The sequence below is a fragment of the Macaca fascicularis genome, chromosome 14 (assembly GCF_037993035.2).
Source record: "Macaca fascicularis isolate 582-1 chromosome 14, T2T-MFA8v1.1".
NCBI classification, from domain to species: Eukaryota; Metazoa; Chordata; class Mammalia; order Primates; family Cercopithecidae; genus Macaca; species Macaca fascicularis.
Window position 1 is genome coordinate 121181454 of NC_088388.1, and position 22408 is coordinate 121203861.

Here is a 22408-nt window from a genome sequence, read left to right on the forward strand (position 1 = left end):
CTTGCCCCTAATGCTTTAGCAATTACCAAGCGCCTGGTTACTGTTCAGTTATGATGTTGCTTGACCTCACTCTGACATTTGTAATGAAGATTATTCCTATATATATACCCAGGACTCCACATAGTAGATACTCAATTAATACGATGTATGATTAAAAAATAGGTAATACAAAAAAAAAAAGAAATGGTACTCTTTATCATAGAGATGTAACATAGTTATAATACATTCAATTTTTTTTTTTTTTTTTTTGAGATGGAGTCTTGCTCTGTCTCCCAGGCTGGAGTACAGTGGCGCAATCTTGGCTCACTGCAACTTCCACCTCCCAGGTTTAAGCAATTCTCCTGCCTCAGCCTCCTGAGTAGCTGGGATTACAGGCATGTACCACCATGCCCAGCTAATCTTTGTATTTTTTTAGTAGAGATGGGATTTCACCATGTTGGTCAGGCTGGTCTCGAACTCCTGACCTTGTGATCTGCCCATCTCAGCCTCCCAAAGTGCTGGGATTACAGGCATGAGCCACTGCGCCCAGCCAATACATTCAATTTTTTAAATTATCATTTAGTTTTCATAGTACAGTTAACACTATTAAAATAAATGAATATTACATGCGATTTCATAAGCAGTCCTTTTTCCTTGTGAATTTTATTGCTCTACATATTCCATACTCCTTTACCCTCCACCTTCATGGAGGGTAATTCAATGGAGATTGGAGATTCCAAAAGTGCTCAACTGAGCACATCAGCACATGCTTGGTTCACTTAACAAACACCCAGGAATGCCTAGGACATAGAAGAGAGGTGGCATCAATATAAGCCACCATGTATTGTATGTAATATGTCATCGACTGAGTACACAAAATGCTAACAAAAACAAAATTGGTTGCCAGTTCAGTTTTAAGGCCCCACAGGAGATCTGATTATTGCATTTATTCTTTTTTACCCTCCTCTGGTTCTGGAATCTATCTTCCTGTCACAAACTCCTGACATTTTCCAACTCCCACTTGTGTGAGGGTCAAATAGCCTAATCTGCCCCTCTCTCTCACTAGCAATTGAGTCATGATTTCTATGCAAATAATCAATATGCTGTGTTGCCACAAGTTCACTGCCCTCTCTACTTTAGAAAAGAGCCAGTAATCTATGCAATTCATAATATATTCAAAAAGCCAATTTTCCATTATTACAACACCTTTTTTTTTTTTTGAGACAGAGTCTCACTCTGTCTTCCCAGGCTGGAGTGCAGTGGTGAGATCTCAGCTCACTGCAACCTCCACCTCCCAGGTTCAAGTGATTCTCATCTTTCAGCCTCCCAAGTAGCTGGGATTACAGGTACGTGCCACCACGCCCAGCTAATTTTTCTATTTTTTGGTAGATACGGGGTTTCACTATGTTGGCCAGGCTGGTCTCGAACGCCTAACCTCAAGTGATCCACCCATCTCGGCCTCCCAAAGTGCTGGGATCACAGGTGTGAGCCCCTGCACCAAGCCTTACAACACCATTTTGCTTCTAATGAGAAGCAAAACTCTTCTCATTAACATTGCCACTGCACTTGGCCTAACTCAATGTCTGGAAGGTTAGTATTATTCTTTCTACTGATAGATATTAAGTTACATTATTTTAAAATAATTCTTCAGCATTCCAATCATTCTTTATTTGGGAAATAAAACAAATAAATGGTCAAACTATTCTCCATTCTAGGTTCCAAAGACCTTGGCTGACTGTTGTCCAATCCACACAGCACTCTCATAACTATTTGTTATTCCAAAGAATTCAGACAGATTTTCTCTTCCTAATGGCAGCAATAATCATATTCCTTTCCTATCTATCTGTAAGGGGGCGCTGCAAAACCTGGAGAGTTTCAAAAGTATCCTCTATTATTTTACCTTTGTTAAAATCATATTAAAAGGCACTATTATGCCCACTTTACAGATAACAAAACTAGTCTCAAGCAAGTTTAATGACTTGCTCCAGTTGAAATAGATACTAAGTGAAGAGCCTGGGATGCAACTGGGTCTCTTTAAGTCTCAGTCCACAGCCTTCCCCCATAATCTTCTTGCCACATTTTCTTGTCCCCAGTCGGTGTTCAGAACATGCTGTCTTCAAAACACACATTCCTGAACACAACACTTTCTTCTTTTTTCCTCGTGAACTCACTGCCTTCAGGAACTCTTTCTAAATTAGGAGGAAAAAGATATCTAAAGCAAAAAACTCAGGGAGAAATTGTAGGGGTATTTTTGTATGCGTGCTTTCTTTAAAATGCAGCTTCCTTGGAGATATTAACTATTTCGCAAATGTTATCCAGGCTTGGCACATTTGTGGAGGCCCAACACAGTTTCTCCTCACCAAGGGATGGAATATCAGACAGCATGTCACTAATGGAGAGGGTGTTAGGGATAGAGGACAGACCTCAGAATCTCCTGTCTCTAATTACTAGGCATCACTAGGCACCTTTCCAACTGGGCTATAAAAGCAGTAGCACTCTCAGTTGTCTGATGCATTCTGACACAGTAAAGAACGGCCATAAGCAGGACCCTGCTGCACCGTCCTTGGACTGACCTGGAGGCAGCCACGCTCTTCCTTCTACAGCAATTTCTCACGTCTGCCCAGTCATGAGAAACTTTCATGACTATATCACAGTCAGAAGTCAGAGGTTCCTATTACTTGTTCAAGGGAATCTTGAGCCACTTTGTCTCTTCCTAAACTCATCTCCTGTACAACCTTCTGAGCCCCGCAATGCACACACGTGTGCTCGCAATACCACCTCCATCACAGCTAAAACGAATCCGATTCTTTCTTCATTTCTGTTGAAAAATTCTATTTCAAAAAGGATTTTAAGCATCCCAGGCCAGGGAGATGCTCTCAGCTCACCTTCTTTCCTCTGTCAATTAATAACTTTCTCACCACCACAAGCTGGCCCTCTCTATAATAATGACTAAACTAAAATTGTCATTGATGTGGCACTTTAAAAAAAAAATAGTGAAGATTTTAATTATCCATGCTTCATCATGAACGTCCACAAACTGAAGAAAAAACAACATGGTCAGATAATTTAAATCAAATGTCTTAAGACAGTAGCAGATGATCCTGGAAGAATGCAATTTACAGAGGGATGGTTTTCCTCAGGGTTCACCAGCTCCAGAACCACCTTTGCCTTCACTCCTACTCCTATTTCTCTCCAAACTGCCTTCCTCCCATTTTTCTGCAAGTGAATCCTATTTTTAAAACTAGCCCCATCGTCTTTGCCTCTGAAGGTGTGTTTTGAACTTGGACTGGAGGATGGCGTGTCGCCTTCCTCTGTGTTTCTGGAGTTTTGTCTATGTCTCCATTCTATCATATCTCACATGGCATTGTAATCAGTTGGTTGTGGTTTTTTTTGTTTTTTGTTTTTTGTTTTTTTACCCACCTCTCACAGTAAGTCACGAGATCCTCAGGAAGATAAACTATGCCTTCATTATAATTGCCTTTACTACCTGCTAAATCTGGCATGTAGCAGTCCCTGGTAGGATTTGTTCACTGCATCTTACAGTACCATGGGGTCATCTGAGTACCTGCTGATACCTTTGTGTTAGCACTTTAGTGTCTTAGCTAGGACTCTATGTCTTGTGTTTATCTTTACCATCAAACTAAGCTTCTTGGGAGGCAGGAGGATGGCATTTTTTTCTGGAACTCTCACAGCACCTACCACAGTGCTTTGCTCGTGGTTGGTGTTCAAAGATAAATAATTATCAACAGTAATTATCATTCTCCTATAGAGGTATGTAACTGCCAATAACTGAAGTCCCAGATAGATATTTGCGATATTGTTCCCAGGCAGAATTAGGTCTTTAGTCCAAGAACATGATGCCAAACCTTTGCAGGTATTCATGCCACTTGACTGCCCTTTTAGTCATAGCCCCTGCTCATCAGACCTCCTTTGGCTGAGCTGAGGTGAGAAACCGCAAGTATAAAAGGCATCCTTTTTCTTCATGAGAGCACAACCACGTAAAAATAAGCACAAAACATTAATATGAAAGATGATGGCAGCAAAAATTAGGAATGTGTGGAAGCCATGTAAAGTGCAATGACTACTAGTATCGGGTTCAAATCAACATGGTCAAATTCCAACCACTACCTGAGATCAACAGTCTTGTCATTTCTTGGTTCTTAGATAACCATGAGCTCAAGATACAGCAAAGCATGGAGCAAAATGAAAGTTAAAATTCACTCATGCTATGGTTAATTTTATTACTAACTGGTAACCACCAAAGTGAATGGTAAGTTTGACAAAACATATATTAACCCCTTCCCTGCTGGTAAACATTAGAATCCTCTAACATTCCCCCATTCCTAAAAAAGTAGGGGACAATTTTCTTGATAAAAAGAAAGACTTGAAGAGAAAATGAATGGTAATTTATATCAGATGGTGAGTTTGTGATAAATAATTCAGAAATACTTTTAATTTAAGAATATTCATTACAACATTTTCTATTTACCAAACAGAAAGCCAAATCATGAGTAAACTCCTATTCACAATTGCTACAAAGAGAATAAAATACCTAAGAATCCAACTTACAAGGGATGTGAAGGACCTCTTCAAGGAGAACTACAAACCACTGCTCAAGGAAATAAGAGAGGACACAAACAAATGGAAGAATATACCATGCTCATGGATAGGAAGAATCAATAAAGTGAAAATGGCCATACTGCCCAAAGTAATTTATAGATTCAATGCCATCCCCATCAAGCTACCAATGACTTTCTTCACAGAATTGAAAAAAAACTAGTTTAAAGTTCATATGGAACCAAAAAAGAGCCCACATTGCCAAGACAATAGTAAGCAAAAACAACAAAGCTGGAGGCATCATGCTATCTGACTTCAAACTATATTACAAGGCTACAGTAACCAAAACAGCATGGTACTGGTACCAAAACAGATATATAGACCAGTGGAACAGAACAGAGTCTTCAGAAATAACAGCACACATCTACAACCATCTGATCTTTGACAAACCTGACAGAAACAAAAAATGGGGAAAGGATTCCCTATTTAATAAATGGTGCTGGGAAAACTGGCTAGCCATATGTAGAAAGCTGAAACTGGATCCCTTCCTTACACCTTTTAAAAAATTAATTCAAGATGGATTAAAGACTTAAATATTAGACCTAAAACCTTAAAAACCCTAGAAGAAAACCTAGGCAATACCATTCTGGACATAGGCATGGGCAACGACTTCATGACTGAAACACCAAAACCAATGGCAACAAAAGCCAAAAAAGACAAATGGAATCTAATTAAACTAAAGAGCTTCTGTATGGCAAAACAAACTACCATCAGAGTCAACAGGCAACCTACAGAATGGGAGAAAATTTTTGCAATCTACCCGTCTGACAAAGGGCTAATATCCAGAATCTACAAAGAACTCAAACAAATTTACAAGAAAACAAACAAACAATCCCATCAAAAAGTGAGCAAAGGATATGAAGAGACAATTCTCGAAAGAAGACATCTATGCAGCCAACAGACACGTGAAAAAATGCTCATCATCACTAGCCATCAGAGAAATGCAAATCAAAACCACAGTGAGATACCATCTCACACCAGTTAGAATGGCGATCATTAAATAGTCAGGAAACAACATATGCCGGAAAGGATGTGGAGAAATAGGATTGCTTCTACACTGTTGGTGGGAGTGTAAATTAGTTCAACCATTGTGGAAGACCGTGTGGAGATTCCTCAAGGATCTAGAACTAGAATTACCATTTGACCCAGCAATCCCATTACTGGGTATATACCCAAAGGATTATAAATCATGCTACTATCAAGACACATGCACACGTATATTCATTGCAGCACTATTCACAATAGCAAAGACTTGGAACCCACCCAAATGTCCATCAATGATAGACTGGATTAAGGAAATGTGGCACATATACACCATGGAATATTATACAGCCATAAAAAAGGATGAGTTCATGTCCTTTGCAAGGACATGGATGAAGCTGGAAACCATCATTCTCAGCAAACTATCACAAGGACAGAAAACGAAACACCACATGTTCCCACTCATCGGTGGGAACTGATAATGAGATCACCTGGACACAGGGCGGGGAACATCACACACCAGGGCCTGTCAGGAGGTGGGGGGCTGGGGGAGGGATAGCATTAGGAGAAATACCTAATGTAAATGATGAGTTGATGGGTGCAGCAAACCAGCATGGCACATGTATACCTATGTATCAAACCTGCACGCTGTGCACATGTACCCTAGAACTTAAAGTATAACAACAAAAAAATTGTCTATAGACAACTATACACCTGCACTGCCCAAGACACTAGCCACTAGTCATACAAAATATGGCTATTGAACGCTTGAAATGTGCTAGTCCAAATGGAGATGTATGGGAAGTATAAAATACACTTGAAAATGCGTAGACTTAGTAAAAACATGTAAAATGTATCATTAACAGTTTTTATATGAATTTTATGACATACTTTAGATATAATGGCTTAAATAAAATATATTATTAAAATTAATTTTATTGTTTATTTTTACTTTTTTGATGTAGTTACCATAAAATTTTAAATTACATATGTGGCCTGCATTTTATTTCTATTCGGTAATACTACTAGAGATGACATGGCAGCAGAAACCCAGTAAAACATGGCTTATGCTATGATTCACACTGCTTTCCTCAAAATCTAAGTGCAGGTAAGACAGTCTGGGATCAGCTTTAAGGATATGTAGTGAAATTCACACAGCAGAAACCATAAAACTTGTAGCCAAATTTAAATGGAACTAACAGGAGGAAGAAACAAGGAAACTACAAAAGAACAGAAAATTCCAAAACCGTAATTTTTGATCCTAGAAAATAGCGTATGCACTCCTCTACTGGAGACATATACTGAGACACTACCTTCTCCCACCTCAACTCCTTCATATCCAGCTCCCTGATGAAGACCCACCAGGTCACTCCTCCCATTAACTGTCCTCAGGAGACACTAAACAGTACAGAGCTTGGTAATGAGAGACAGACACTCCTTCTGCTACTATGGATGGATAGTTACTGAAGGTCACTAATATCTGATGCAAATTTCCAGGTGTTCTTTATGGAAAGGATGGTAGTCTTTGGTCCTTTCAAATGGACAAGTATAATTTATTTCATATGTTTCTATTAGAAGCATAAGAGGGGAAGCCCAGAGGGGGATGATACTTACGAAATAGAAAGTAATTACCTTTCTTTTTCCTCCAACTTCCAAGACAGGGAGGGAAATTCATTGATGAGTATTTATTAGCTAATGATGAAAGGGCACTTCAAAAATGAAAATGGCTCTAAAATGAACTGCATTATCTTGATTGCAGAAAATGGAGACTAAAGAGAAAGGGCGCTCTATAAAATGTCCTCGGCAATTGGCTCTGTCTCTCATGAGCCACTCAGATTCCTTTGTCCCTCCCACGGTAATAACTTGTCTTCATGGTCATAGCCAAGAACACATTCTTTGTTTGGTTACATAAGCTTCTAAAAATAGTAATTTATCATGGAAATGCTAAATGATCCTTGAATATAGTGTTTTAATGGACTATTAAGTTATTGCAGTGTCTATTTTCTTTAACGTATTATAATTAAAGATAAAATCTTTTTTGGTGCTTTGCAAACTACAAGTATATCAGTCTCATGCTTTGGATATTTTTTCATCTTGAAAAACATGAAGAAAGGTTTCCTGTGGTCAAAGAAGTTTCACCACAGGCAGGGAGATGAATTTTCTCCTCATTAGTGAGGTCCAATAAAAAAAAAGAGGAGGCTAATTCAAAGTGTAATTTATTTTTTCTGTCTGTCTAGCTAGGTTTGATAAATGAATTCAAAGTAAAAGAATCTGAGAAATTAGCTGGCAGAATATTTAAAGGAAACCTAATAATGCGTTCCTCATTTATTGTTTAGTTGAGAACTTTATAACTGAAAGAATCCCAAGAAATAATCTAGTTAATGTCCCTCTGAAACCAGAAGGGTAAGGTACCACTGAAGCTACACAGCAGGGCTGGCTCCCTGTCCTCTGTCCTGGATCACACGTTATCACTCACCTTAGCACTCAGTGAGTGAACAAGAGGATAAATGAATGAAAGAAAGAAAAGAAATGACTCAAACAGAACTTGAGTACTCTTGGAGGTATATAATACCAAGGTGTTAAGATGGGGCTACGGAAGGTAGGAAAAAAACATAAAGAAATATGGGAGACTTTCTTCACCAAACTCACAAATGACCAAGACGATATAAAGAGCCAGGAAGGCTTCCTATACAGTCAACTTCTTCAGTGTTTTTGTTTTGTTTTGTTTTGTTTTGGTAAATTTATGTTTATTTTATTTTGTATTTTTTGAGACAGGGTCTCACTCTGTCACAGGCTGGAGCACAGTGGCGCGATCATAGCTCACTGAAGCCTTGACCTTCCAAGCTCAAGCAGTCCTCCCACCTCAGTCTCCTAAGCATCTAGGACTACAGTTGTGCACCTCCAGGCCTGGCTAATTTCTTCTTTATTTTTTTGTAGAGACGGGGTCTCCCCATGTTGCCCAAGCTGGTCTCAAGATCCTGGGCTCAAGCAATCCTCTCATCTTAGCCTTCCAAAGTGCTGAGATTACAAGTAGGAGCCACTGCGCCTGGCCCAGTGTTTTGTTTTGATAGTATTTTTTTAATTGAGGTGAAATGCACATCACATAAAATTAGCTATTTTTAAGGAAATAATTTAGTAGGATTTAGTAAATTTACAATATTGTGCAACCACCACCTCTAACTAGTTCCAAAACATTTTTATCATCCCCAAAGAAAACTCCATACCCATTAAGCTCCCCATTTTCCTCTTCCATAACCCCTGGAAACCACTAATCTGTTTTGTTTCTATTGATTCACCTATTCTGGAGATTTCATATAGGTGGAATCACACAATATGCAGTGTTTTGTATCTGGTTCCTTTCACTTAGTCTGATGTTTTCGAGGTTCATTCATGCCGTAGCATGTATCAGTACTTTATTCCTTTTCATGGCTGAATAATATTCCATTGTATGTATATACCACCATTTAGTCAACTCTTTCTTATCCATATGTAACTTATGTGTGGTAACTTTTGATTTTCAGTACTCACTGAACTCCCTGCCATCAATTAACATACCCTTAAGAGTCTTCACTCAGACGCCAGTCATTGTTCAAAAAAACGGAAAGCTGTTTTAATATTGCGCTAAGTCAACATAAGGACTCTCTTTGTAAAATCTGTTGTATTCTACAGAGCTTTTCTAACGACAACAACCCAAGGAAATGAGTACCATTATATATTATCTTTTTTTTTGGAGATGAGAAGACTTTGTTGTAGTGAGCTAAAGTAGCCAGTCAGTGTCACAGCTGGTAAATGGCAAGACTAGGACTGGACCCCTTCCCTTTCCATCCACTGCCCAGGGTCCGAGCTCAAAACATGTTTCATTTTCAGAGTGAAGAGATCTGAAACTCTGAGGGACTCACTGCACATTACCCAGCCCCACTCACTCTACTTTGCTCCAGTAATTGAGGAAATTCCAGGAGCAGTGAGATGGAGTCCTGCAGATGAGGCGCTTGAATTAAATACATTCCCAGAGAAACCTCCAAAGAGGGACAGGAGTGGATATGAGGGTTGAGAAAACTCTGAGTAAAGCTGCAGAATATTTCAGAAGTAAGGAGAGAGACAGAATGGAGCAGGGATGAGGTTTGTTTGATGTTTAGTGGTGGGTTGGTTGGTCCAAGTCATAGCTTGACATAAATTCCAGTGTTAAATAGAGACAATCCAGAAGGTTGACCATTATGACAGCATAGACAATTGAGATGACAATAATTGTACATGCATTTCAAAAACTCAAATGATACAGCATAAGTTCTCCCCATAGGCACAGTGCTTTAGAGTTTATGTAACACTTTCACATCCATTATCTCCTGAGGTCCTCATAACAAGACCATTAGGATACATATTGTTATACCCATTTTCTTGATGCAGAAGTTGACAAGGACAGTTAAATCCTGTAGCCACACAGCTAAGAAGTCATGAATCCAGGACTCAAATGAAAGTTTCTTAAGCCTGTAAGTTTTGAATTCTCTCTGCAACACCACGCCACCTCAGGCCAACCTCAAGGGAAAAACAATTATCCTAAATCAGTTTGCAAAAAGGAAAAGAGCTGAAAAATAAAAATTGCTCCAGGCAGGAGAAATAGCAAAACACAGCATCTCACACTGTTGATGGGGAAGAGAATATGACTTCGTCTTGAGCGTTTCTAATTTTGTAGTTTACACGCATCCCATCGCAACATCGTAAATCTTGAGTTAAAGGTTACCTCTGAGACAGTAGGAATGTAGCCTGCCACCTCTAAAGGAGGAGTTTAAGGTTTTTCCAAAGTTCAGATTTTTTCCAATCAAAATAGCTTCAGTTAACCCGGGGATATGCACAGTTACATTTTATTCCTAAACACTGGGCATTTTATTTTGTCTATAAGGTTACCCCTTCTTCTTTAATTACAAGCATTTACTCAGGAAAGAAGCCTTTCTATGACACTGTCATGTTATTTTTCTAAAAATAGAATGAGGCTGGGTGTGATGGCTCACACCTGTAATCCCAGCACTGTGGGAGGCCGAGGCGAGCAGATCACTTGAGGTCAGGAGTTTGAGACCAGTCTGGGCAACATAGTAAGAGCCCCATCTCTACTAAAAATTCAAAAATGTAGCTGGGTGTGGTGGTGCACACCTGTAATCCCTGCTACTCAGGAGGCTGAGGCATGAGAATTGTTAGAACCCGGGAGGCAGAGGTTGCGGTGAGCCAAGATCACACCACTGAACTCCTGCCTGGGTGACATACATACATACATAAATAAAATAAAATAAAATAAAAATAGAATGACTCAAATCTGGGGCCTCTTTATTGGGCTGTAGGGTTCTGAGGTGCCGGCTTGGCCCTCAGTTAAGAAGAAATGGTCTGCTCTTCCCCAGTTAGAGGGGTCCAGATAGAAGAGGACCCAGCTGTGGAAGGCCCACCAGCTCACCATCACTATCATTTTGTCCTGTTACTAACATCTCGGAAGCTCCGTATACATGCTGTGGAAATGGGAGAGGATCTTACAGTATCTGGGATTTATAGGCATAAATTCCATTAGCCGGCCTCACAACTAATTGCTATTCTAACACTCAGCACGGGGTAAATTATAATTGATGGTAATACATGAGGAGCAATGATTTACTTTAATAAATCTCTCTAAAAAATAGAATAATATCTGAGTGTTTGCTGGGGTGGAGTGGAGGGCCAGTGTGTGGGAAGGAGGGAGAAAATGGTCACTAGTGAATGTTTTGCCCTTCTTTCTAAAAGCTTATCAGACCTCAGGTGGACTGACCTTGGACATAAATCAGGTATGTGGAAACTTAGGCGTCTGTGTGTTTGGTTGAGCTCTGATTCGTTTCATTATTGTCTAAGTAGTTAGGCAAATTTCGACCTCTCGCATCTCCCACTCTCTAGCTTCTGCTGCTCAGCACTGGGTGACCTTGGTGAAACATTATGGCCCTTGCACTACCATGGTGTCTGGCAATGCAACCTGAATCCGGAATCAGGTGCCCTAGACTTGAATCTTGCGTTTGTCATTTATTAGTCATGTGACCTTACCTAGGCAGCAAGCAGGCTAATGAGCCTGCATTCCTTCAACTGTGGACAGAAAATAATACACCTACTTCTCGGCACTGTTAAGGAAATGAAATAAAATAATGTATATTTTAAAAACTTGAAAGCTTTAAAATGTCATTCGAATATGATTTATCTACCCACTAAACAAATGCAAGTCACTATTCAGGTGAAGATAATAATCTACGTCCTTCCTCATGTGAGTTTATTGCCAGATTTTCTTAGTCATTTTCACAGGATAAAATTAAGTGAACATTCAAGTAAAACCAGACCATGAAAGGGCTAACTTGGTATGTTCTAGGCACAGAGGGTAGGGAGGTTTATGTTCAGGTGGTTCGATTTAATATCTCACATGTCACTCATTGCAAACGCAGTCGCAGAGACTGACCCATGAATGTCCTGTTGTTGAAAATCCCATAATGAAGAAGAGACTATGACTTCACCAGTCTCCTTCTTGCCCCTAGAAGGGCTTCCATCATTTCATTAAAAGAGAAAAAACCCACCACATACTGCTCAATAGGGTGACTGGCTCCTGAACAGTCAAGATGTTATTTTCAAACACATTCTTTCCTTGCTTTTCCATCCCCATGGGGCCCTGCTCTAATTCCTGGCCTCCTGAAACCCCGTGGCTGCAACTTCCATCTTACTGAGCAGATTTTCAAACACAGTCCCCGTGCTGTGTGCACAGAACCGCCCTCCGGAGCTGCAGGCATGCCGGTCAGGGGGCTCAATGCCGAATTTATTTCCCACATCTTGGACACGTCGTCGCTCTCTCTCCTCCCTCCCTCCAGTCCCCTCTCCCCACCTCCCCTTCATTCCTAAATCCTGCAGCCATGACAGAAATAAATTAGCTAGAGGTACAGGTCACACCTTGGAGAGCAGTAAACGTTCTGTGGGAAATCAATAGAGAAGATGGGATTCTCAAACAGCCGAAGCAGAAGGAATGATGCATTGATGGCTATACATAAACCAAACAAAGGAGTCTGAGCACAGCCTTCCGGGGAGGGGCCCGCGCTCTGGGCTTCATTTATTCTAACACCTGAACCCGAGACGGCACCGCAGAAAAAGACACGCTGCAGATACCTGGGCTTTTTTCCTCAGGAAGGCTCAACGTTGCTGGGCCAATGTTGGTGAAAATGAAAAATTATGTTCAGATCGTGGATGTTAAAGCTGGAGCCCCCAGGAAACCCCTGGAGAACACTAAGCTGAGCGTGTGAGACATGTATCTGGATGAAGACCTCCTCAGCCAGGGCTGCTGACAGCAAAAGCCAGAGAGGGATTGGCTGGATAGTTAACTGAAGAAGTGTGATTCCTAAAGTCATTTCGGGTGATGTGTTGGAAACACCTAGGCTTTAGGCTCTGACAGACCTGGGTTCCAGTCCTGACTTCACCACTAGGTAGCAAAAATGGGCAAGTTGCATTTATAAAGTGGCAATCGGAGGTCTACCTTAGAGGCAATCGTGCGGATTAAATGAATAATACATATAAACACCTAGTACAAAATAGGCACTCAATAAATGCTAGTTGCTGTCCCTTCCATTCCCCTGCCTGATTATAAGTGGCTTCATCATGTCTCTGGAGTTCTACAACTTCTCCCACACAGAGCCTTCACAAAGGCAGGCCCTCGTAAAATTGTTCTCTGATGGCAAAAGCAATATCTAGCAAAAACAGGTGTTCAGCAGGACTTTCGGTGCCCTACAGTCTCGATCAGCTGCCAAATGCCACTCCAAAAAGCCACCTAAGTTAAAGCAGCATCCCATGCAAATGCAGGGATGAAATACAATCCTGCCCTGAGCACCTCCTATCTAGAAATCCTGAAATTTCCATTGCTATATACCAAGAACCTGTTTTTTTTCCTGTCTTCTCTTGCTCTTGCTTTTTTTTCTGAAAACTGCATTTTTCTTATCTTTTCCTCCTCGGTTTGAGCCTGATTTCTTCCTCACACACACCTGAATCTCGGTAATAAAACAAATACAGTGAGAAGCCATTATAAATTATCTAGAAAATAAACATTTAAATAATCTCAATCCTAAAATGTTTAATTGTGGTAAATGTAGATAGCATAAAGTTTACCAGCTTAACCATTTTTAAGTGTATGCTCAGTGACAGTAGGTACATTCACATTGTTGTGTTACCATCACCATTATCCAGCTCCAGAACGTTTTCACCTTCCTCAGCCACAACGCTGTACCTGCTAATCATAACTCTCCATTTATCCCTTTTCACAGCCCCTGGAGCCCACCATTCTACTTTCTGTTGCTATAATTTTACTATTCTAGGAACCTCCTCTAAGTGGAATCAAATGATATTTGTCTTTTTAGGCCTGTCTTATTTCACTTACCGTAATGACCTCAAGTTTCATCCATGTGGTAGCACGTGTCAGGATTCCTTCCTTTTTAACACTGAATAATTTTCCATTGAATGGATATACCATGTTTTGTTTATCCATACCTCCTTTGATGGGCACTTGGGTTGTCTCCACCTCGTGACTATTGTGAACAATGCTGTTATGAATATGGGTGTGCAACTACCCCTTCAAGACCCCATTTTCAATTCCTTGGGGATATACCCAGGAGTGGAAGTGCTGGATCAAATGGTAATTTTATTTGTTAATTTTTGAGGAGCCATCATACTGTTCTCTATAGCAGCTGCACCATTTTATATTCCCACCAACAGTGCATAAAGGTTCTGACTTCTCCACATCCTTGTCAGCACTTGTTATTTTCTGTTTTTTTGAAAGTAATCATTCTAACATCTTTCCATGGTTTGTATCTTCTCTGGGAAAATGGGGGCTGTATATGAGGAGTAACCATTTGTTTGGTAGCCTGACTTGTTCATTTCTCCTTGCATACAGGAAATTCTTAAGGTCAACCAGATTCTGCTCTGGCTACAGTTTCTGTCTAATGTCTCTGTCTTTTCCAAGTCTTCTATCTTTCATTAATTCAGGAAATGTAAATTTAAGTTGAACAATTCAAGAGTTTTCAGTACTCTGATATAAAGCAGTTTGCCTAGCCCAGTTACTCATGCTACCCCCAATCTCAGTAAATGAAGGAGAAAGCCTTTTCGTTTTGTTTTGTTTTTGTTTTTAGATGGAGTCTCAGTCTGTGATCCAGGCTGGAGTGCAGTGGTGTAATCTCAGCTCACTGCAACCTCTGCCTCCCGCTTCTCCTGCCTCAGCCGCCCAAGTAGCTGGGATTACAGGTGCACGCCATCACACCTGGCTAATTTTTGTATTTTTAGTAGAGACGAGTTTTGCCACGTTGGCCAAGCTGGTCTCGAACTCCTGACCTCGGTGAGCCGCTTGCCTTTGCCTCCCAAGGTTCTGGGAGTACAGGCGTGAGGCACTGCGCCTGAACAGGAGAGCCTGTTCAGAACAGAAAAAGTGAAAGCACTAGAACCTACTAGAAAACACTGAGACAGCTTGGAGAATAAAAGTAACAGCTCTCATATAGCAGGCCAAATTTTTAAAAATTAAAAATCGTTTAATATTTTTACTTAATTAATTTTGTTTTATTGTATGTGAGAACACTTAACATGAGGTCTACCCTCTTAACAAATTTTTTGTGTACAATACAGTATTGTTGACTATAGGTACAATGTTGAATAGCAGATCTGAGCATCTCACCTGAGAAAATTCCCATTGACAATTTCAGATGTGGAAACTGAGGCACAGTGATGTGAAATCATTTACCCAAAGTTAACAAATTTTCCAGGTTCAGGACCCAAAACCCAGTCATATCACTGCAAATCCCATGTGTTTTTCATCATACAATACTACCTAATGATTACTAAGCTCTTTACTTCTGAAACTGCAAAACTTTTAAGGACCTATTTGTGAAAAAACAAACAAAAAAGAAATGTGGTTTGAGCTTGCTGTTGAAGAGGAACGGTTCCCTAAAGGCAGGCAGTACATAGACTTCACCAAGCACTAACTTCATGGGACGTGACTTGCTCAACTCTGGACAACACATGTTAATAGACCCAAAATGAGGCAAGACATAGGCATCGCCCATGAAAGGAACGTAGTCTATAGGACAGCAGCAGTCCTTTCCACCTAGCATGTTTCTTGAAGGCCTTGTGTGACACATGACATCCTATGCTCAGCTGGTGAATCATGTGATTCACCTCTTTGCCTGGGGGCCATATATTCTTCCCCTATGGGGATAGGTTTCCTCCTCTTTAAACTTCCCAGGGGTATTGTGAACTTTAAATACAGTACTGATAAAGCATGAAACCTAGCATCCGGTGTGTAATAGACCTATAAACCAAAACTCATTGCCATCTCCCTGCCGTATCCCCCAAGTAGCTTTTCATTCCCAGCAGGGACAAGTGGGTGAAGGCCATGAAGAGGCATCTGAAAGGGAACTCTGTACTGAGTGGTAAAGAATTTAAGAATTTTAGGCCAAGGGAGCTGACTCACACCTGTAATCCCAGCACTTTTGGAGGCTGACGCAAACAGATCACCTGAGGTCAGGAGTTTGAGACCAGCCTGGCCAACATGGCAAAACCCTGCCTCTACCAAAATTACAAAAATTAGCCAGGTATGGTGGCGCATGCCTGTGGTCCCAGCTACTTGGGAGGCTGAGGCAGGAGACTCGCTCAAACCCAGGAGGCAGAGGTTGCAGTGAGCCAAGATCACACTACTGCATTCCAGCCTGGGTGACAGAGCAAGACATCTTCTCAAAAAAAAAAAAAATTAAGAATAGACACTTAGAATATTTAACCATCAACTGCTGTCCCTGAAGTCTGCCTCACACTTCTGCACCAACAGACTTGTTTTACTGGTCTGCATGTGAGTGCTCCATGCACTTCTGTGTACCATTTATTCATTTAGACTGCACGTGCTCTGAGGGAGTGGCCCCTCCTTCTGTCTGGTCTCGCAGCCCTGTGACTGTGCACTTACAGTTCCCGGTTCTCTACAGAGAGCAGTCCGTTAAGGATCACTGATTTGGTCAGAAGCAGGTCCTTGAGATTTATCTCTCTAAAGGGATTTCTCTAACGTAATGCTATGTGTAAAGGGATTTCTCTAACATAATGCCAGGCACATCGGGGCCCAGACACTTAGTGCACCTCAAGAGCCCGGTCAGCACTGGTCAGAAGGCCCCCAGCAAAACCTGAAATCTTGACAGTTTTAAAGCCTGTCTGCACATGTGCCTTTACTTCTTTTTTGACTCCCACTGAACCTACGAGCCTGTAATTGACTTCTTTCCCTTCAGAGAGATTCCTCACTTCCGAGAAGCTTGCTTAGCCGCATTGGAAAGTCACCAAAGATAACTAGATTTGACTCAACAAATGTGCGCTTATCTTGGACACATCTGCCTGGATAGCCTCCCTCTGGTCTCTCCGCGGACTAAGAGCAAGAAGAATAAGTGTTCTGCCTCAGTTAACTCTCTGTGCCATTTAGCACATTTTTGTATTTTCAATAAATATGCCTTAAGCACTACTCATCTTGTGGTGTTCATTTACCAACACAAGTGCCCCGAGGATCTGTGGGTTGAGCTAAGAGCTGACTGGGATTCACAGTAAGAATAGTTCATGCTTACTTTGGGTGATACAACACAAGCAACAAATAAGAGCACATGCCAATCAAAACATTTTAGGGTTTAGTCTGCTGTGTGAGGCACCGTGCTAAGTAATTTACATGCATCGTCTCATATAATCCTCATAGCAACCCCTTGGTATCCCCATTCTACACATGATGAAAAAGAGACACAGAGGAATTTAGCAAAATACCATGGAACACACACTTGGGGATTCTACGGATAGGATTTAAATTCAAGTCCAACTCCTTAGTGTGACAGTGGGTGCAGTAACATACCTTCTCCAGCCAGAGTTTTCTCCTTCATAGCGGGACAATATCCAAAGCCCCTGGTGCTGCCACACTTTCCACCTTCATGAATCACGGAACTCCTCTTTTATATCCTCTCTACCTCAGTAACCCAGGGATTCAGGATAGTCTAGAATTTCAAATCCCGAGTTGGGCAATCCGAATTCCCATGTAGCCTCTATCCTGACCTTAGGCAGCAAGTCATTCAATCTTTCAGTTTCATCGTTTGTCAAAAGAAAATGGCAACACTGGCCCAATCTATTTTCATAGGTAATGTTGAAGATAAGATCAAAGGAAATATGTCAAAGTCTCCTGAAAAGCTTCAAATACTTCTCAAATTATTACAGTAATGGATTCAGTTTGAGAACTTACCGCACGGAACGTCTTTGTCCAAAACCTTAAAATGAATGGGGAAACTGAGTTCAAGATACAAAAATGGAACCCAGATTATTTCTATTCTTGTGTAAGTAGAGGCTTGGACTGGAGCTCCAGGTATCTGTATGCTTGCTCCTGCCTAGGCACTGCTTTGGGCAAATCACCGCACTTCACTAAAAAAATGGATGTGATACCTGCCTTCTCCGGAGTACTATGGGTAGAGTGTGGGCAGGAGACAAAAACATCCAGAAAGCTTGAGACGAGAAAAACTCTAGAAAGTCAATTATATGCATTTTTTTAATGTGGTGTCAGATTTTTTTCTCCCACTCATTTTCCCTTGTCTCAATCTAAATGTTATCCAGATGTGAACATGAAGAGGCCTGTCTTTGTTCATTCTCTGCTTCTTTGCATGCCCTTTGGTTTTCTTTTGTGCCTCAAAAGGTTTTGGTGCTATGCTTCAAGACACAGGTCATGAAGGGGAAACAGTTGGGGTGTTGTGGGGAGAGTGCAGTATTAGGAACGAGGACTCAGGGTAAAGAATTACAGCATGCCTCAGAATGTGCACCTCCCCTTTGCCAACGCAGAGACAAGGTGATGAAAAGATCCCTGGCTCCAGACAAATGCCCTCAGCCTTGCAAAGCCTTCCAAGAGGCAGCGTCCCAGAGCCCAGACTGCAAGTGACTTGCGCATGCACACACACACACACACACACGTTCACACACACACTCCCATGGAAAACTGTGCTCTCGCATCCCAGAAAAGGTTTGTTGTTTCAATTAAACCTCATCAATGCCACATGTCAGAGAAGAAAGAAAAAACAAAACAAGACTAAATTACTTCAGCTATCTCCTTAGGGATTGATCTGTATCGAATAAACCACCGTCTACACATGGGGAGAAGCTTTTACTTATGAAAAACAGAGGCAGGTGCAGAAGAGCGGCATTTGGTACTAAATCAAAGCTCTGGGAGCAGAAGGAAGTGGATTTAGATGCATCCACTTAGCTCCTCCTGATATCTAACTCTCAGGGTGGGGAACAGATCACAGCCTTGGCTGGGTCTGGCCTCTGCTTCCTGGTCCCCCCTGAGGTCCCACCCCACTCTGCTCACTGCTTCAGCTGCCCGGTAAGAACAGATGGACAGAAGTTAAAAGAGCAAGGTCAGCTCATCGGCTAAGTCTCATTTCACACCCTGCCCCACCTCTATCATCCCTTTCTGGGACATAAAGATGAAGAAAGCAGGGCAGGGGTGCTGCTGCATTTGATTCCGGCTGAAACTATGGTCGTTTCATTTACATCCCCTGAATAGCTGGCGAGTCTGATTTACACATTGATAATATGTGATGCTTTGTATTCCAGCAAATATTTAATCCCTGACTGATCAATAATCCTCGCCTGGCTGTTCTTTTTTGAAAAGAAATAAATCCCCTTTTACTCTTAAAATTCTTGAATAAAATTAAACTGCTTTAGCCTAGGATGCACTGCTCCTACATGAAACCATGTGGTTTCATAACCTCAGTCCTCAGATGGTTTTAAAGGGGCCGCCTTTGCTTACTTGATATTTTCTGAGATCCTAACATCTCTCTAATGAGTCCTCTGTGTTATCAGTTGATATCATAAGACAACCCTTTAAGGTCTGGTATACTTTTTTTAAATTAAAAAGTAAAATTATTAACCTAAACTGAATCAGTGCGTACATAGCATGCAGTATTTTTTTGCATTCTTTTGCTTATATTCACCATGGCGGTCTTGATTTAAATTCTTCATTACAAACCTTTCTATAAACCATTTCCCTCCAAGACTACATTTTAAAGAAAACTCTATTCCTACACAGATTCTTAAAAAGCTGTACTCCTGTCTTAAAGTTGAATATTTCGAAAAATGCACATTAAATATGGAAAGAGATGGCTCTCCTCTCTATAAGGGGCTCCCAAGGCAGCCTCAGAGCTCACCAAAAGTTCCAAAACAACATCCACAACAAAACAAACTCTCTTTCATCTCTGGCAGCAACAAAAGCAATAACTTTCACCAAACCTACCCAAGCCAAGAATTAATATAACACAGAACACATCCACGTTCAGACCATTACGGCTACATCAGCTCACCACAGTATTTGTTTAAAAAACACATAATTTGTGGTAGAGAGAAAGAATCTTTCATACAAAAAGAGGTTCTTTCAAATGCAAATTAACCAAAAGACATATTTTCCCTGTGTTTGGGAAATCACTCCAACACATGAAAAACATAGTTTTTGGGTGGAAAAAAAAAAATCAGTGTACACCCACCAGTTGAAAAGGCAATTACATTAGCTGTAGATTACCTTAACAGTTAAGAAAAGTTAACTCCTAGCTCCGAAAGTCTTTAAGAGCTTTATTAGCATTTACTGACCTAAGTAGTCTTCAGTTCCCAGGTAGCAAAGTTTCTTTTCTTCTCCACTGAAATGCTCATATGGACACTGAAGGGCATTGTATTACTGAACTGATGAGAAATGAATATTGTTTCCATTCTTCTGGAGGAAAAAAAATGTAAAGAAAGAAGGAAGGAAGGGAAGAAAGAAGAAAGAAGAAAAAGAAAGAAGGAAAGAGAGAAAAGGAAAGGAAGAAAAGAAAGAAAAAGAAAGGAGAGAAAGAAAGAGAAAGAAAGAAAGAAAAGAAAGAAAGAAAGAAAGAAAGAAAGAAAGAAAGAAAGAAAGAAAGAAAGAAAGAAAGAAAGAAAGAAAGAAAGAAAGAAAGAAAGAAAAGAAAAGAAAGAAAGAGAAAGGGAAAAAAGAAAAGCAAGGCAAAATACAGTCTACTCGAGTATTCTTCCTGGTGGGGAAAAAAAAGTAAATCCACTATTCTGGAACGAGTTCAAACATAGCTTGACAGGCTCCAGGAGAATTTACACTGAGCATGCTTAGCCCCGCACTGCTTGCATGAGACACTCTTAATGAATATTACTTCCTTCCCACTGGCTATTCCTGCTGGAAGTCCACACCCACCCCTCTTTCAGAAGTCAGGAATTTAGCTTCAGCCAAAGTCCAGAAAACATGCTTATGCGGAGACAAGGCCTCACCGATCCATAAACTTTCAGGTTGTGACCTGCAGGTCAGTTTGACAAATAGAACATAGGGGTGAATTTTTTTTCTGCCCTTGGTTATGTTCCCAGCTTTATGCCTGTCCTAAACTGCAGTTCCTCTGGAGAAAAGAAAAACAGAGAGCTTTCTTTCTAAAGAACATGACGTCCTAAACACCACAGTAAAGACCTTTCCTGATCAAGCTTCCAAACCGAAATCAGAATAAGGGTTATCTGCATATTAAAACACAACATTCGATGATTTTTAGCTTCTGGATAAAATAAAAGTCCTACCCCAAATATATGCTTTTTGATAACTTACATAACACCTCTCTCAAAAACACTGCATGCCAAAGCACACTCTGAAAATATGTTCAAAATCCAGCTTTAACCTCCTATGCTGTCTAAACAGCCTCCTATGCTGTCGTATACATTTAGGTCACACTAAAAACTGACTTTCTTTTTCAAACAATGCTTTATCTTTCCCTAAATCTCTCTGTCATGTTTAATGACAGGAGACCTGAAATTCTGGAAATTTAAAAATAGATTACTTTTCTGACAGTCTGAGAAGGCAAGATTCTTGGTCTGCCAAAAAATCGGGGGGAGGGGGGAAGGGGAGAATTAGCAGGTTTAGCAGGTGAGGGCCTGATATAGACAGCATAGTAAAGGAAGGGCATTTTATATTTTAAAATTAATAATAAAGTATCTTTTTTGTTGTCCATTTGATATTTCTAGGGTGCCATTTATATGTATCAAATTACAAATTATAAATATTATTAAATACTCATTTGAACTGTAATGCTTATTTCCCTAGACACACACACACACACGTGCACACACAAACACACACCCCAATTTGTGGTTTGAAAAAAAATGATGTCACAAAACATCAAAAGGCAATAGAAATTTTCTAAGTCTCCAAGAAATATGGTGTGCCCAGCTTCTAATACAAAGCCTGCCTGGCTAGCATTGATTCTTTGGATTAATAAAGGATGCATCCATGAGCCTGATACGTAAATGCGTTGCCTCTCCATGCCTGTAACACTTTACACAGCCCACTGCTGAGCTGCCATGATATGGTTTCCCTATGGAAGGTCTTTGTAGCATAAAATACGTCTTTGCCCACTATTCAATAAATAAAATCTCTGCAGACGTATTTTCCTCCTGGTAACTATGAGTTTGTTCGAGACTTTAGGCATGGTGGTTGTTTTGTTTGCTTTTATGCTTTGCCTAAGGGAAGAATAAAATGTAGCCCCCTGCCCCAAGTGCGTTTACTTATATTACAAGAGCAAACTAAGTTTTCAGCAGTTAGACGAAGCCCAAGAGAAATCAGGCTTTGAAAGGCTAAGTAACCCTCATGACCACACATAAGGTAAGTGTAAAATAGGAAGGACATTTATTCATTTGACTCAAAGGGATTGCCTAGAGACAAGGTCCCCCAACACAGAGAACAGGGACCCTTCCCTGTAGACAGCTTACCTCCCTGCCATTGGAGCGCGCTGTTTCTCAGGCA

General features: G+C 40.7%; 1 long non-coding RNA gene across 8 annotated transcripts in view; it reads right to left on the reverse strand.

The window, feature by feature from the left end:
• LOC102123831 (uncharacterized) overlaps positions 1–20673 on the reverse strand; it is a 337031-nt gene extending 316358 nt beyond the window's left edge. For all 8 annotated transcript variants that reach the window (XR_012423828.1, XR_012423816.1, XR_012423829.1 and 5 more), the window contains exon 1: positions 20230–20673. This is a non-coding gene — a long non-coding RNA (uncharacterized lncRNA). The remainder of the gene's footprint in view (positions 1–20229) is intronic.
• Between the last annotated feature and the right edge of the window lie 1735 nt (positions 20674–22408).